The sequence below is a fragment of the Terrapene carolina genome, unplaced genomic scaffold, assembly GCF_002925995.2.
Source record: "Terrapene carolina triunguis isolate 2854851 unplaced genomic scaffold, T_m_triunguis-2.0 Scaffold192, whole genome shotgun sequence".
Classification (NCBI taxonomy): Eukaryota; Metazoa; Chordata; order Testudines; family Emydidae; genus Terrapene; species Terrapene triunguis.
In genome coordinates, this window is record NW_020664543.1 from 3,256,520 (window position 1) to 3,270,441 (window position 13,922).

The following is a 13,922-nucleotide window of genomic DNA, read 5'->3' on the forward strand; positions in this document are numbered from 1 at the left end:
CTCTGTGAATACTGGTGCCCCTGTACTGCCCCTATACTGGTGCCCCTATGACGGCGCATTCGGCTGTGTGAATACTCATGCCCCTTTACTGCCCCTATACTGGTGCCCCTACGCTGGTGCATTCAGCTCTGTGAATACTGGTGCCCCTGTACTGTCCCTATACTGGTGCCCCTATGCCAGCGCATTCGGGTCTGTGAATACTGGTGCCCCTGCCTTCTGCCTAGTAAGGAGACTGCAGCGGGACCGACCCGCTCTTACCTGCTGTCCCGGTCATAGGCGCGGCCTCCGTGGGTGGGTGCTCTGGGGCTGGAGCACTCACGGGGCAAATGTAGAGCTTACAAACCAAAAGCGGCTGCTCTATAGTGCAGGGCCTCCAAACCTTCCCCAAGAGAAGAACCCTGTTTCTCATAAAAGTTATGGTGTCTTGAGACCTCCTCAGGTACCAGATCTTAGCCTTGTTGCCTTGAGCTCTCTTCATTCAGCTCCTTTGGCGCCAACCCAAAGGGCTGGGGGAGTTTTGGTCCCCTGGGCTGGGATACTGGAAGAAGGGCCAGTGGAGGAACGCTGTAGTTCTAACATGTTCACACCGGGTTGCAGCACGAGTGGCATGCATCACCTGTGTGGGTACCGTTCCCACCTGCGCACTGCAAAGGCTCCATTCTTAATGAGACGGAAACTTGCACAGACTCCCAGGGCCAGATCCAAAGAGGTGCCGAGCACCTGCCACTCCCATTGGTTTCAAGACAGCCCATAGGCGCTAAGAGATAGCAAAGCCCCTCTGGGTACAGTGTGTCCCCTCCTGACCCAGGCCGGAAGCGGTCTAGTTATAGGACCCGATGGGGAGATTCCCGATGTCTGTGCTGAAGGATGATGTCGCCAGAACCAGGAACCTGTCAAGGAGCTGACAGAACGCAGTCAGATAAATCGGTAAATCAGTTGCAAATGACAAAGGAAGATTAAATCAGAGAGGAGCAGATTGAATCAGGGGCCATTAACAGATTAAAACGTTACATGGCATCAGATTAATGCAGAAAAATGTGAAACTAATGCGGCTCAGAGGCCCCGGCTCTTGTGCTTTCAATTTACCTTTTTTCACCGAAGAAACAGCTAGTCCTGCCCCCAACCCATGATGCCTGGAGGAAGCACTTACCTGTGCTTTACAGACAGCTGCTAGGGTGGCCTCATGATTCTCTGAGAAGCAGGTCTGATGGTCCCCATGGAGAGGGTGAAGGGACTTGGACAAGGCCACACTGCGAGACGGTGACAGGATTAGAACTCATGCCTCTCTTCGAGGTGCTAACTCAGCCTCCCTGTTTGCATGAGCAACTCATGGGCAAACACCTCATTGAAAACCTGACACATTTGGAATGGAACAAAATTTTTCATGCAAACATTTTTATTCCATTCAAAAAGCTATTTTCCATCCAAAAATCCCCAACCTTTCCACTGGGGACAAACCCAAACATTTAACCCTTGGCGGCTGTTGAACCGGAAATGTGCACTGCCCAGCAAACCCAAAATGGCCAGCCATGGAGGGGTTAATTTGGGACTCTGCGGGAATCTGCCTCTAATGCTTTCATTCCGCCAGGACCTCCTTACTACCCTAAATCCACACATGCCCAGGAAACCGGGACAAAGTCTGAGCCATTGCAACAACACCTGGGAACAGGCATTATGATGTGGTGTGACAATATTTGATGAATTCATATGCGCCTAGGGGAAGAGACTAAGTAGGTGAATAAAGTGAGAATATTCTCTGTGACAATCAATATCCCTTCAATTGAACCGTCTCTACAGATGTGACATTTTGATTTTTCTTCTTTGGCCGTATTAACTGGATTTATGTCGTCTTAAAGTGGAAACAGCAGGGATTGGGAGAGACACCAACTGGCCCACGTGAAGCCATTCGGAGGGCAGGCAAAGTGGAAATGCACGTTCATATTAACTGATTGATTAATCCAATCCCCCGTCTCCATAGCCATGGGGCAGCCCTGTTGCTGAGGCAGCCAGGAGGAAGCCAGCTCATTTGAGAGAACAGAGCAGGAGAGTGAGACAATTACGAGATTATGGGCTCAAAGTGGCTCCAGAGTCCAGGATAACCCCTTGTGAAGCACTGACGTCAAGGAGGTGGCTTCTCCTTTGTAGCCAAAGCAAGTGAGGCTAAAGGGCCAAATTCTGCTGTCACTTACACCAGCGACACACTCCAGTGCAGTGACTTTGATGGCGCTTTCCTCCGTGTACCTGAGACGGTTGGGCCAGACCCCTGGCTGGTGTAAATCAGTGTAACTCCATTGGCTTCCATGGACCAGCTGAGGATCTGACCCAGTTATTCGGTCCAGAAGGAAGCACAGATTAGTGATGAGCTCAGGCAGTCCCCCACTCTGGGATTTGGATTTTGCATGTAATTAGAACGATAAATTATTTGCATGACAGACGTGCAGAGAGGTTCCCTTCGTCCGGGATGTTGTGCAAATACAGTCAATATACACACGTGCGTGTGCACCACCCCGCACACACCACGAGTGCGGGGCACAGCTGAAAAGATTGTACAGTTGGGTTCCCTTCACATCAGGTGCTGATCCAGAAGTCTATTGCTCTGGAAATCTCCAGCGAGCACCAGGACAGGTTGGGGTGGGACAGGGCAGGAAGCTAGAGAAATTCGGACTGGAAAGGAGGTGAATTAACCACTGGACTAGCTAACCAAGGAACAAGGGGGCTTCTCCCCCACCTGAAGGCTTTAAATCAGAACTGGATGTCCGGGCGTAGTGCACACAGAAGTTATGGCTGGCTGCAGGAACCACTGGGTGTGCGTCACTAAGCAGAAGGGCAGACAACATGATCACAGTAAAATCAGGCTTAAAAATATATGCCATCGTGTGCCAGCAATGCCCCTCTGCCATGTACATTGGTCAAACCAGAGAGTCTCTACGTAAAAGAATAAATGGGCACGAATCAGACATCAAGAACTGTAACATTCAAAAACCAGTAGGAAAGCACTTCAATCTCCCTGGACACTCAATAACAGACTTAAAAGTGGCCATTTGTCAACAAAAAGACTTCAGAAACTGACTTCAACGAGAAACTGCAGAACTGGAATTAATTTGCAAACTTGACACCATCAAGTTAGGCCTGAATAAAGACTGGGAGTGGCTGGGTCACTACAAAAAATAATTTCCCCTCTGTTGATATTCACCCCTTCTTGTCAACTGTTGGGAATGGGCCACATCCACCATGATTGAATTGGCCTCGTTAGCATTGACACCCCCCACTTGGTAAGGCAACTCCCATCTTTTCATGTGCTGTATATTTATACCTGCCTGCTGTATTTTCCACTCCATGCATCTGATGAAGTGGGTTCTAGCCCACGAAAGCTGATGCCCAAATAAATGTGTTAGTCTCTAAGGTACCACAAGGACTCCTCGTTGTTTTTGCTGATACAGACGAACACGGTTACCCCTCTGAAACCAGTAAAATCTCGGACTCTCGGCGTGTACTAGTTCACCCGAGGACACCTATGGCAGGCTGCTGTTTTCAAACCTAGCAAATGCCAGAGGTGCCGGCAAAGCCATGCCAGCCTCTCTGCTGCTCTGGACACTGGGCGGAAGCTGCACCATTATGGAGGCAATGCGACCAGAACAGGTCCCCAGCGTAGGCACACACCTCAGTGGAGGTGCCTGAGCTGCAGCAAGAAAAGGCTCGTAACCTCTGCTCTAATGACCAGAAGGGTGATTCTAAGAGGATGGAAACAGGATTCTTCTCCCGCATAGGATGACAGGCTTAAAGAGCGAGACAGTTTGGCACCGTCCCCTGGAAAAGATACAGCCAGCTGGTCACACATGAAAGTCCTACATGCACCATTAAGTGGTTCTTTATCGTTGAGGCTGCTGGACACAGACAGGCCCTGTGGTTCTCCCTAGCTCCCAGAGTGGCTATCACGGGCCGGGCTGTCTGGTAAAACCATTCCAGATCTACTTCAGTCCTGGCCTGGACTTCACTACGGTCCCCATCTCAGTTCCTTGATATCTCAGGCAGAGAGGGGACGGCGTATCGTCCTCATGGAGAGGGCAAAGACACAGTGACGAGAGCGGGGAGCTCAGGAGGAGAGATCCGAACCTCAGGCAGATCTGATTGTCCAGTGAGGTTGGGGGAGCGAGAGATTGCTTTTGAAAAGACCAGCCAAAGAGAAGGCAGCTTGTTCTGGATCTGCCTGGTCGGACGGGCGGGGCGTCTGGAGGAACGGTGCGCGGTGTGTGGATGCTGTATTATCAATCGCTGGTGATGTAGTTACACCTCGAGGCCCAGGCAGGGATCAGGGGCCCGTTGCACTCGGTGCCCACACACAGCATGAAAAGAGGGTCCTACTTTTAACTGAATTAGGGTAGCTTGCCCCCATTGGTCGATGCCCACCAGAGGCCTCCCATGCCGGCTATAGAAGAACTCGGCGAGTGCCAGGCTGTCTGCTCCTCACAACAGCTGCCTGGCTCCTTGGCTGCTAGGTGCTGTGCTGTGTATGTTCTCGGAACAAAGCCTGGAACCGGAGTCTGGTGGGAGCGTGATCGTGTTCCGGAACAATCCCTGCCCCGGAGAACTTACCGGCTCAGGATAAGACGGAGCCAACAGGCAGACACAACACCGCAAATGGCGGGAGGGCAGGGTGACAATGGGACGATCACAGTGAAGGCTGGATTTCAGAGTTGTGGGTTTTACCAGCAAAGTCATCTCCTGGCTGCTGGAGTGGGCTTTCATGGGGGTTCCTGCCAACCGGAGAGGAGACAGACCAGAAAACACGCAGAGTAGATGCTCCTTTTGGGCTAGGAGCAGAGTGTGGTGGGAGGGACAGGCGGCATTCACAACCTCATTACATCCAAGCTGGCTGGCAGAGAACCTGGCCTGCCATCCCTTCCCATCGCTCATTCCCCAGGGTAGTCAAAGTCAAATTAACCACGGCTTGAGCGCTCAGCATGGGCAGAGCCATCCGGCTCTAATGGCGTGGTCGCCAACTCTCGCATGCCGCTGATGGGCTTGGATGGGGCTGGCAGGCGAGGCCAGTGGCTGGTGGCTCTGGACCCTGCTTACGCTTTCTGGGTTGGGTCGGGAGAGGGGAATGTCCCACCCCTTAGCATGCGGTTGGGCATGTCTCCCTCATGACCACCATCCTCCTCCCCGGCTCTTGGTTCTGTAGCTAGCATCTGTGCACGCAGCACGTTCCAATGGCAGAGCAAAGGACAGAGCTGTGATTAGCTCCTTGGGCCATTTCCATCAATTAGGAGCAGAGAGAAGACGGGGGCTAGCTGGCAGAAAGCAGCTTGGCCAGCTAAAGAGGTCTCTGGGGGACTCTTCTGATTTCCATGTGAAAGGGAGAGAGAGACGTTATTACATGCAAGAGCCAAACCCCACTCCAGTAGCTGCTGGCACCTGGCAGCCCAGTGCGTGAGCCTCGAGGGGCTGGTAACGCTACGGGTGGCACAGTGCCAGGTGGTGGACACTGCCTGTGTCTCACAGGGAGCACAGAGGCAGGAGGGAGTAGAGAGGACTGTGGCCTGATTTAGGGATTCTCTGAGCAAGATACCCCATCTATGCCCAACCGCGACATTGCTGATGGAATAGCATTGCATCCGAGCCTGCTTCCTCGAGAATGCCACGCTGTGGCGTCTTTCTCCAGTGCCCTGCTTGGAAAGCGGGCATTGGGGTTGGCTTGGAGAAGAGAAGCACCTTGTGCATTGCTCTTGAATCTGGAATCCTGATCCAGAAGCGTTGTTTGCAGACTCTGGAGGGACACACGTTGGCCGGAAGGCTGGGTCTTTCAAAGGAAGAGATGGGGAGATGCCCTCAGAACCAGCTGAGCATCAACATGCAACTGGCATGAAAACTGCTTTGATCTGCAGTGCTGTCGACTCCCATGATTTTATGGCGAGTCTCCCGATATTTAGTATTTTACTTAAAGACCCAGCTCCTGGAGTCATGTGAGTGCAAGGGAACCTCAGCTTTCATAAGACAAACCAACAAAGTTTGTGTGGTTTCAGGGGAAAGCTTGAAAATGTGGCCCAAGGGCAGCCCTACAGCTCAGCACTGGGATGGCAAAGGAAAACCCCTCACATTTTATTTTTTAAGCCAGTCTCATGGGGCCTGACTCCTGGTTTTTGAATGCTCAGGGTTGGCAAGGTCAGTTCAGGTCAAGAACACCTCAGCCTTTTAAATGACTCTTGATTTTAAACCCTCTCTCTGGTAATAAGAAATAACCCCCGCGTCATCCACATCAATCTTTTTGTAGCAGCTACACAAACACTGTTTCGCTTTTGACCATTCCATCCCCACCGCCTTTCTCTCCCGCTGTTAACTGGCAGGCACTGCTTCCAGAGCTGTGTGCACAGGGCTTGATCCTGCTGGGCTCTGAGCAACTCTGGGAGTGGCCATCAGTGGGAGTTGAGGGCACTCAGCACGTCCAGGTGCTGCGTCTGAACTGGGAAGGATCTGAATTGGCTGATGTTGGTACACGAACACAGCCAACCAGAGCAAGCCGTGGATTTGGCTTGGGCACTGCTGGAAACAAAGGGTTAACAAGAAACCAGCCTTTATCAAATGCAAAAGGACCCAATCAACAAGGTGAGCTTCCACGCAGGCGTCACTAATAAAAAAGAGCAAAGAGAGAACCCTTGACATTCAAACTAAAAATTGCAAGAAAATGATGTTTTTCTAACTGTGTTCTTGCTAGACACCCTTTTAGGTCCTTATCCAGCAGAACACTTAAATCCCTGAGCATCCTCTTACTTTGCAATGGCTTTGAGGCCACGTACAGTGCAGTCCTGCTATGGTATCTTTAAAAAAAAAAAACCCATCAAGCAGCGCAAAGCAGGCTATGCTCCCTAGATAGACAGATCGAGTAGCTGAATAAATGTCAATCGGATCTCAGCTGCCACTTAGCTAGCTACAGCTGCAGTTTCACTGCCACCCAAATTCCACCCTTCCCACTGACTGGTGCACAAAGGAGGTTTGTTTGGAAAAGACGACAAATACAGTGAACTGGAGGGCAACAATGCACCTCTGCCAGGAGCTGCTGGTGGGCTAGTTACCGTCTGGTGATGACAGACTCCGGGGCCAAGTACACATTCCGCCCCCGCTGGAAACACCCTTTGCTGCGACCCGTCATGGATGAGGGCTAAGGTTGGAGACCGCAAAGCCAACACCTCGCTCATTGCAGCCTGGATCCTTTAGCAGGCTCAGCAGTGCTATAAAATGCCTGGGCCTCTTGGAGTCACAGAGCAGCCCAGCACCCGCTGGCGATTGCCCGAATGTTCCTGCTTCCTGGAGTTGGCTTGAACAACAACAAACAAACTTCAGACTGAGTTACAGGCTCAACTGGGCTGTTCCTAAGGTTTTTCTCATTGTCCCCCCCTGCTTTGGAGAGAGACTCAACCCTTTTATGCTCACGAACTGCAGCTAATAAGACCCGGCTGGTCTGGCTGCTGGACACACTGCGGTTCTAATCTCACCAGAGGCCTTTGGAAGTAGATAGCTGAGGTACCCAGCAGTTTACACTCCAGAGGGCCTTGGTACTAGCCCGTATACATAGCAAGGTCCTGTTACTCTGTTGGGGAATGATGGAGCCCATGGCAATTCTGTAAGAGGAGATTATTTCCCCCAAGATTCTTGGCCGAATGTTCCTCTCCCCACACATCCTGGTGCCTGCCCCCTCTTCCACTCGCTTTCAGCTTCCAGCCCCCTGCAAGGGAGGCCGCAGGTGCAACTCAGAATGGCTCAGCAGAGGGCAGCGTACCCTGGAGGGCAGTGCAGGCCGTTCATTGCATTGAAACCTGGGAGCCATTGACGCTGGCTGTATATCGCTTGGGAAGCACTTGTTGCTGTGGAAACGTGAACAGATTTGTATTTAATTGTTGAAAGAAAATGTTTCCCAACGGCTGGGGAAGCTCCAAACTGTCGGCGTGTGGACAGCCGCTGAAAATCCCAGAGCTGCACAGGGTTTGGGGAAGGCCGTAACCCAGGATCACCCCGTTTCACCTCCTTCTGTTTCGGCACGACCACGTCCCAGATCCTGTGTCACTTTCCAGGCCCACATCCCAATTTAAGAGCTCTCCTGCTAGGCCACCGAGCTCCCCCTTTGCCTGCTGCGCACGCACTGCTCTTGAGATCTGCAAACACGCCCATATTCTCCCTGCCTGGAAACCTGCCACGGCTGTAACGATTTCCGTGATTTGCCTTTCCCCTCCTTTGCGCCCAAGGAGTTCAGAGAGAGAAACAAGCTTCCGCCTCCGCCCGCAAATGGCCTCTAATCGCATCCCCCAACCTGTTGCATGTGCTAATTTGCTGGATATTCCCCGTGATTCCTGTCACACCACCCAGCCTCTAAAACTAATGACTCATCCCCAGCACGGCCATTTGTTTGGGCTGGCTTCAGACAGACTAATGTTTTTAATGGCACATAATCATTTTTCAGAAGTCATTTGATGCCACTAATCATCTCGGTAATATGCCACCATGGAACGTGTAATGACATTCTGATACTCGGCTCTTCCCTAAGTAATCTATATTTTACCACATCTCTCTGCTTAATGATACTTACCACTGTTAATAAATGGCTACTTAGGCTCTTTTTTTTCCTGAGGGCGATAATTTCGGATTAAAATATAGAAATGGCAAAGTGAAGTCATGGATCAAGCGTTTGGGGTTGTTTTCCGCGGCCTCTCAAACCAAACCACCCTGGGCTGCCATTTTAATCCCTTTCTCCTTTGTCTAACTAATGGCATAATGACTTATCGCCTAGCAGAGAGGAGAAACAAAGCCCTCTGATTGGTGCGCCGGATCACCGAGCTGGGAGAGTAATAGAACAGTCGTTTTCCTGCTCGTAACTTATTAGCCACTTCACTAAATTAACGAGTGTTGAAAAAAAAAAAGAAAGTTAAAATAAAACATTTTGTAATGAAATTTTATAATTGCAGCAAGAGGTTCTTCTTGGCATTGTGCCTAACTTCTTGGGGATGAATTAGCGCACTGTTATTCATGCTCTAACTCATTTTATTGCTTAATTAAAGGGACGCTGTCAGTTTAAAAAAAACCCACAGTTCTTTTAAAGAACAAATCTTCCCTGTGTTGCTAATAGCACCTTCGATTATTAAAAGTGAATGAACTTTAAACATCAAACATACTATTTGTGCTGCTAGTCTTATTTATTTGGATATATTTCAGAGCACGCTAAATGCTTTAGAGACAGATTTGCAAACGAGATCCCAGCCCCAAAGAAGTTATAATCTAACAGCCTTATCCAGCGATCCTTGCTCTCGGATTGCTCCCTCCCCCAAAGAGCTCACCATTTTTTTGTGGTTGCACATTATTCCCAAATGGCTGCTATCCAGCGCCTAGCACAACGGGGTTTGGCTTTTAGGTGCTACTGTGATACACACTATTAGTAATAATAGTATTATCACCATCTACGTCAATGGGGTTAGTTGCAGGAGTAAGGAATACTCACACGAGAGAAGGGAGCAGCAGTGGGCCTTAAATAGAGAAGGTTAAAATAAAACAACAGAGGCTGGGAAGTGACAAAAATTCATTCACTGTTTGCATTTCTCCCAGCTCAGACCAGGAAAGCAGTCTAGTCTGTTTCACTTTTGGTTATGGCCATTGTCAAGTCAATTTCACTTTCCAGGTCTCCTGCACTAGCCCAAGGTTGCTATGCTTCAGTCACAAATAGGTTAGGGGAATGATTATTTTTATGGGAGGGTGGAACTGTTGCCACTGGGATTAAACAAAAACGGAAGGAAACATCTCGGTGAGGCTAAGAACTTGCTTTTAAGTAGTTGAAATTTTGGGTCGAGTTTGACCGAACAGAGACCACCAGATAGACGTTTAAAGTCTGGGCTAAGCTATCATGGAACATCCTTGGGGATTATCAGTTGGAATGTAAGTATATATAGTTCCTCACAGAAAGGGCAAGGCACCTTCAGCTATTAGTAATTAAGGGCTCTCTTTCAGCTGGAAGATGTGGGTTCTAGTCCCCTGTGTATGTGAGTTATTTAGCAACTGTGTCTGTTGTCTACAACATGTATCTCATGCAAACCCTACAGTGAACAAATTGTTAAGGGGCATTTGCATTGGGCACCATCAGGAACTTGGCATTCACTCTTCACAGTAGATAAACCTACGTCAGCGTCTCCCATGCTATCTACACAGAACAGAATACAGGACAAGGGTGTGGCTAATGACCACCCGAGGGCAAGCAGCAAAATGGCAGAACACAGGGCTACGGGTGGAAGCTGGAGCTAGACAAATTCAGACCAGCAACAAAAAGCACATTTTTTAGAGGGAGGGCAACTTACCAAGGGATGTGGTGGGTTCTCTGTCACTTGACGTCTTTAAGTCAAGACTGGGTGTCTCTCTCAAAGAGACGCTGTAACTCAAATAGAAGTTTTGGGCTTGATTCAAGAACTGTTTGGTGCAATGGTCTGGCCTGTGTTACGCAGGAGGTCAGACTAGATTATAATGGTCCCTTCTAGCCCTAAAAAACATGGATCTATGAAGGGCACCCATTGTGCCTCTCTCAGGGTAGCTAAGACTAAAGAGAACATTGGTGCCTTAATCCCGGGTAAGTGCCAGGTCACACATCTATGGCCAGGCTGGTGCAGAAGGAGGATTACCTTTGCTTACAATCGTAATCCGGGAGTAATTACTTGCTGTGCTCATTGGGAGAATACTAAACAGCATGGCCGTCTCTCTGTGACGCTCCTGCAATAGGGACAGTCGGCTCCAGCGCGTCCTTGCACATACAGCAGAGATGGATGGTACCAAGCACCGACCGCTAAACAACAGGGGACAGCCCTCCCCGTGGAGTGACCCTCCTCCAGAACTGGTTGTGGGGCCCCACGTCACGCTCTCCTCTCCCCACTCCACTCCCCCACCCACTGACTTTTTCAGTAGCGATCAGGACAATCGTTCTGACTTTCCTGGACAATCAGCCCTCCAGCGACTAATTCGTATTGACATCAGTGTTGGACCGATGCCAGGGCCCTCTGGGGACCAGCCCTGATAGCTCAGGAAGGAACCCCAGCCCTTCCTAGACAGGTCCCCTCCATCCTGCATCCCGCCTGACTGACATGCACGTCGGCTGGGGGCATGAGGCCTTTTCGGGAGCTGCACAGCCAAGCCGCAGTTATCACACAGCGCCGGAGGAGGAAGAGTCACTGCTATTTTGCCCCCTGCTGTACACTCAGCTCTGGCTGGGATGCTGCCTCTAACGCGGCGTGCACTCACTGACGCAGCGCCTCCTGCTGGTCAGTCCAGGAATTAGCTCAGTCCAGCCTCAGAGCGCCTCCTGCTGGCCGGTATCTCCCTACCAGTACCTGCTTCCTCGTCACTCTCCACCACTGTACTTCAGGCACTTCAAGCCCCGCAGCAGGGCCCCCACACTCTGGGTCTCTCCTCCCAGGGGAACCCTCTCTCCCTAGGCCCACCTTGCCTCAGTGGCTACTGCCAGTCGTCATCTAGCCCCCTTTCTCTGGGGCAAACTGCAGTCTGTAATGGCCACTCATCATGGGCAAGGGGGTTGGACCAGCTGCATTTCTAGCCCCAGCTGCCTCCCTGCAGCCCCAGTACCTCCTCAGGCCTTCCTGCCAGGCCTCAGCCTGGGAGGTCGCCAGGCCTGAGCTCCCCAGCACCGCTCTGTCGAAGGTACCCTGCCTCTCCCAGGCAGCCCGGTCCTTCTCACTCCAGGGCTGGAGGGAGACTCTCTCGGCTCCCTACTCACAGCCCTCTTATCAGCCAATCTCCCTCAGCTGCTCTCACTCCTTTTATCCCAGGAGCGGGGTAACCGCCCCGCTACACCGCCCATTTCCAAGACGTGCTGGTGTGCAGAGACTCGGTGTCTGGGGAAGGCGGACTGAAGGCCAACGGGGTGGAATTAATCCCGGAACTGGGCTCTGGAAAGGGGGCAGCGTACAGAGAGGCTGCCCTGAGGGGTCAGCGTTCCAGCAGGGAAAGCAGGAGCTGGGAGGACCCCTGGAGAAGCCAGAGGCCTGGGGATCAGAGGAGAGGCTGTGGTAAGCACAGGCTGCGGGGAAGCAGCACAAGGGACTCAGGGCTAAGAAGCGGCCCAAGGAAACAGCAGCGTCTGAGGGAGCAGGCCTTGCTGCTCAATACAGGGTCCCTGGGCTGCAGCCCAGAGCTGAGGGTGGGCCCGGGTCCTCGTCCCAGCCCTGAGGAGGGTCTAGTGAGCCCATGGTGGGGCTGCAGAGTAGCCCTGGAGGATGGGCCAAGGAATAGCCCAACAAGGGGCAGACGGATCTTGTATGTTGGGATGTTTTTGCATTTTTGTTTGTACTTTTGTTACCCCGGAAGGGGAGAGACTTTAAAGCGACCTGGCTGAGTCTGGAGAAGAGGCCACCCGCCGCAGGGCCTGGAGCAACCAACAGCATGGGGCACTAGAGAGGAAAGCTGGCTATGCCACTCCCAGGCAGGAGGGGACGCTCCAGGGGTGAGTCATTCTTCCACGGCTGGTTGTTATTTGAGAGCTTAGGAGGAGCGGCAAAGAAACCCAGAAACATGCCAAGCACAGGGCAGAGATGGATCAAAGCAGAGGACATCCTGTTTGCTTCCCTGGGTGACCTACCACTGGCAACCGACCCTCAGTGTTCAGACCACCCCTTGACTAATATTCACTCCCTTCCCGTGCCCACGAACAGCCCTGCTCAGGCTTCAGACACTGGCTAGTTATCTCCCAGCTTTGATCCTGGTAATTCCCCTAACTCATGAGCAAGGACACTGTATCAAAGCTAAACCCACTGCACTTCTCCTGGTCCAGTGTCCTCCCTTCTATACCCATGGAGCACAAAATCTGCCTGCCCCAGAGGGTTCCGGATGGTAGAAAGCTGGAATGACGAAGTCGGCGCTTGCAGCGCGTGGTGTCCATGTGGACGCTGACATTTTGGCCATTTAATCTTCATCTGCTGGGGAATTATTAACTGTCTGATCATTTCAGTCAAATGCCAAGTTTGGGAATGTGGTATTACATCTTCCAATAGGTCAATTCCAGTTCACGCAAGCAGCAAAAGGTCTTGTTAGTGTCTCTGCCATTAACCAATCCGTACACAGGTAATTTGCTCTGCTCTCGAAATTCACAGTTAAATGACTCATCATTATCTTATTAATGAAATCAGGGGCTGGAAATGAAGCAGAGGAGGTGCTTAGGCATGGAAGCAATTTCAGAGCACAGGGACAAGCCTTGGAGATTGCTGTTTATCATGATCAGTGGCGCATTCTCACGCTCTTCCCCCTCCCTTTCTCCTCTTGTCCGCCTCAGTTACCTCTCCACTCCCCCTCTGCAGCCTCCTCTTCCACTCCCCCAGGTACCATCATTCCCTTCTCAGATGCAATTCACACTGAATAGAAAACTCTCGGCATTCTGAGCCATTGCCTGGTTTCTCTGACCCCAGCTCTGCTTTACAGGGAAAACAAAGCCTCTGGGTTCTTGCTGACCAGCCCACGCCCCTCCGACCAGACTGGATAACACTCTGTTGCCCTCTGTACCTGCTGCTGTACATTGGTTCTGCTGATTGCACTTTTACACGTTAGCTTCAAGCACCCAGACATCACCACCCTCCACAGCGATGGACAGCAACGCGAATGACTCGCCAAAGGCAGAGCACATGCGAAGGGCTCCAAAGGATTTCCAGGTGCGTATCTTCCAACCCCAGCGGCATCCATTTGTGATCAGGACACATACAGCCCTAGAACCTACCAATGGTGTTGTACTCGTACAAATGCTTGTGAGAAACCCAAGCTTGTGAGTGCATAGTCGTGACGAACAAATTTGGATTGGCTGCCTGCGACTATGCCTAACAGAAACCTGTGAACTGAGAGCTAATGCAAGGTTATAAGAATGGCCATACTGGATCAGACCAATGGTCCATCTAGCC